Source organism: Pinus tabuliformis, chromosome Q (assembly GCF_031772625.1).
Source record: "Pinus tabuliformis cultivar Carrire ecotype Pingquan chromosome Q, CPIR1, whole genome shotgun sequence".
Lineage (NCBI taxonomy): Eukaryota > Viridiplantae > Streptophyta > Pinopsida > Pinales > Pinaceae > Pinus > Pinus tabuliformis.
Genome location: NC_142296.1, coordinates 1,374,906,794 through 1,374,910,760, shown reverse-complemented (window position 1 = coordinate 1,374,910,760; position 3,967 = coordinate 1,374,906,794). Strand labels below are relative to the sequence as shown.

The window sequence follows — 3,967 nt, the reverse complement described above, 5'->3', positions numbered from 1 at the left end:
AATGTTTGGATTTTGAAGGGATGCTTCAGAACCCTTATTAGCTTTAAGAGATTCTTCCTCAAAAATGCTTGGCTGTTGAACACTTGTAGAAGGTTGATCTAGGATTCTACCTGATCTGAGTTGTACTTCATTGAGAGGAACAACCATATAGGTAGGGAATGGTTGACCTTCCATCACATAAGCATTTTGAGGATTCCTATTATTTGGATTGGGTAATGGCTGAGAGGGAAGTTGATTTGGCTTCTGCTGGGAGAGTTGAGAATTTTGATTTTGTGGAGGAGGTCGTTGTAGTATAGTGGTGAGTATTCCCGCCTGTCACGCGGGTGACCCGGGTTCGATCCCCGGCAACGGCGCCAAAATGTTTAGTCAATTTAGTGTTATCTAAATTGCTAGTATTAATTGTCAACCCGGGGCTCGTAAGCTGATGAAGTGAAGGTGTACTATATGTACTTAAGCAACCTCTTAGAGTTTTTTTTTTATCGTTGGAGGTGTTGTTTGTGGTTAATTTATCTTCCTAAGATGGAGTGGTGATTTATAAACAGATGAGTGATAGTGTGTGTGGAGTGAATCCTAAATGAGTGAGAGTGTGTGATTAGTGATCTCTAACTACTTGCTTGAAAGGAAATGCTTGAAAGAAATAAATAACTTGAAATAACTTGAAAGCAAAGAACCACTTCCAATGGCACTAGACACCATTCATGCTGCTGCAAATAAAAGAAAAGAAAGTCACTTTTAAAACCAAAGATAATGATTATCTCTCCCTAACTCCCTGCTTCAAACACATAGTGCTGTGTAAAGCACGATTAGGAAGTAGCTCAAGTTGAATTAGAAAAGTGATTAAAAATGAGAAAAATCTACTTTAAAGACTAGTGATAACATTTTGCTCTTTCTAACTCTCTACTTCTGCCATATGTACTATGCAAAGTATGATTAGAAAGTAGTGAAAGATTAGTCTAAAAAGCACTCAAAGCCAACTGCAAGTTAGTGGTATTCTGATCCTTAAAAGATAACAATTTATGATAAAAGATCATTCATGTGTTAGCAGAACTTTGAGAAATAAGACTAAAAATCAGCTATAAAAACAAAGGCAGCAACTTGAACCTGTCAACTTCAAATACCATTAGTTTGTAAAGCAAATACACAAACATAAAAACAAATCCCGGGCTAAAAACCTGCAAGGAAATAATACTGATCAGCTTGAAAGAAAAGAAATCAAATAAATCAAACTATACATGTTTAAAGAAATGCTGAATGAGAAAATAAAGAAATGCTGAACATAAAATACTTTACAGAGGCTAACATGAACAGGGGCCCTCCATTCATTCAGCCACAAGAAGACTTAAGGAACTGAAAGCTTCAAAACAGCACTGTTTCTATTGCTCCATTTTCAGAAATGTACAAAATAGAGTGCTAGAACAGCACTATAAAAACAGAGTTTACAAATGCTCTTAAAATTATCACAAGTTCAGAAAGTACAGCAGCTAAAAAGTAAAATAAGCGTACGCAGACGCAAGTATATATAGGCATCTGAAGGATGGCCTAACACGTACAGCTAATAACTGAAAAACAACTAACTGTAATGCGTATTTAAGGTTCATTGACACATCATAAGGCTGCGTGGATGAGCTGGAGGTTCTGTCGTCATGGGCAATGAATCCAGTGTTGGATCATGTCCCCTACCACCTGCAAAACGCGGACAAGTCACCGTTTGAGCTGACGTGACCTAACAGCTTACAATCACCGTTAAGCTGCCTTTATTTGACCGTAACTTGACCAGTTTTGACCGGAGGTACAGATGACGTGAATGGTTGAACAAATGGCACAGGAACCTCGAGCACGTTGATACCTAAGTGCCCATGTGGCTCATTTGGCAAACTGACACGTGGAACCTTGAGTTTAACAAAAAGGCTGCGGGATCATCAGATGGCTGCGGGATCGCTGAATGGCTGCGGGATTGCCAGACAGCTGCGGAATTCCTGCAAGTATGTCAAAATCTAAACAAAACAGTCACCCATTAGCAAAACTCACTTGATCATGCTTAATGACACCTAATGTAATGATCTGGGTGGTTTTACAGTGAAAATGAGGCAAAAGTGAAGAAAAGCTGAGGAAAAACTGAGGGAAATGGTAGACAAGTAGGTGTAAAGTAGAGGCTCTACAGTCGCCACTAATGCTACTATTGTGGATTGGGCTAAGATATTGTCCGACAATTTAGCCACAACCATTTTGAATTACCAGTCGAAAAGAACTACTGCTCAGAGGATTTATCCCCCTTTCTACTTATCTGCTTATGTGATGGATGCAATCTGTTATATTTCCAAGTTTCCTCTAATGGGCTGGAAATGGACTACTCAAGACCCCTTACCCATTCATATTTATCACAAAGAATTATGGGATTCCAAGTTCATTCCATATTTCTACAATATTTGTCATGGAATCATGTTACCTCTGTACAAAATGTTGTATGATAAAGACACTCCAAGATTTTCTCCCGAAGCGGAGGTCGATATGCTCCCTGTCGCGAGATGGTTCAGAGAAAAACTTTTCACATATGTCAGAGTATTCAGAAGTCTCACTTCCCCTCATGTCCTACCTTTATATGTCCCTGATAAACTACTGGCACGAGAGATTGCCTATCAGACCTGCGGAGTGGGAGGTATGAGTAAAGAGCTGAAGGACAAGAAGAAGGCCATTTGGCCGCAATTTCCTGTGGCCTGTGGGGCCTTTTCACTATTTGATTTAGGCCATGCATTCAAAGAAGTAGACAACATGTTATGTCTACGATTGTTCAAATTTCCAGGAAGACCGTTCGACCCTTCTGATATCATTAAGAATTTCACTACTGCAGTCAAAATAAAAGTGTTTTCTAAAGAAGATGATCTTTTTGATGATATGTTTCAACAGAAAAGTACACTTAAAGAAGTTCTGCATTCGGCCCAAATGTGATTTCCTCCAGCAGAATTTCAAGAGTTCAAAATATACAGAGAAAGGAGGTTAGCTAATATCCCTTTGGATAAATTACGCTTGGAATCCGTAAGGGAACCAACTCCCAGTATCAGTCTCAGTGGAAGTTCAGGCATAGATAGGTCTAAATCTAAGTCTGGGAGAGAAACGTCAGAACACTCCAAGAGGTCCGAGAGTGACCATAATAAAAGCGAAGGGTCAGTAAGGGATATTGCCCAGTCTAAGGAGCACCAAGAACAACATGTTTTGACCTCTTCACAGGCAAATCTTCCCCTCTCATTGTCCAGCCACCACCAATTAGAACTGAGCTGGATAAAGAATGGGAGACATTCAATGATTTAATTAACACTGAAGGACAGAGGACAAAGACACCTGAAAGTAATGTACAGACAATGGATGATATAGTCACAGGGACAATCAGCAATGTTCCAGAAATGGAAGATATTCCCATTACCCCATCTTCTGAACTTATGCTCAAAATAGAGGAAATTCCTACTCTTGATATATTTTATAGTCCGCAACATAAGGCGTTGGTGAGAAGACAAAGAAAGAAAAAGAAATTGGAAAGCGTGCTTTCTCATGATGCAGAGCAATTAGACATCCTTTGGCAAGATCCTACCACTGATCCTAGAGAAAATCTCACTAAATTATCTCAGATCGCAGGAGCATATGCTTATGCGACCATTGATAAAGCATATGAGGTACAACAATTACTGAAAGAAAAAGAAGATCAAATACAGATTTTGCAGCAACAGCTACAACAAGCCAGCGCCAACAGCAAAGCACAGAAACAACTTGAAAGATTACAGCAGGACTTTCAACAAATGCAGCTAGGATACCAGAACAGTTTGACCGAAAGAGAAAAACAGTTACAGGTTATGCAAGAGATGCACAAAGATGATCCTAAGCTTACAGAATTCATCACAGAATCCATTTCCTTAAATGATCAACTCTTGCAGCATCAAGAAACATTGTGCCAAAGAATATCACAGTGGAGCTCTTA

At 39.3% G+C, this 3,967-nt stretch overlaps 1 non-coding gene across 1 annotated transcript; it reads left to right on the top strand.

Annotated features, from left to right (window-relative positions):
- Positions 1-281: 281 nt before the first annotated feature.
- Positions 282-353, top strand: TRNAD-GUC (transfer RNA aspartic acid (anticodon GUC)). Its single transcript has one exon. It is a non-coding gene; the product is annotated as a tRNA-Asp (tRNA).
- Positions 354-3,967: the final 3,614 nt, after the last annotated feature.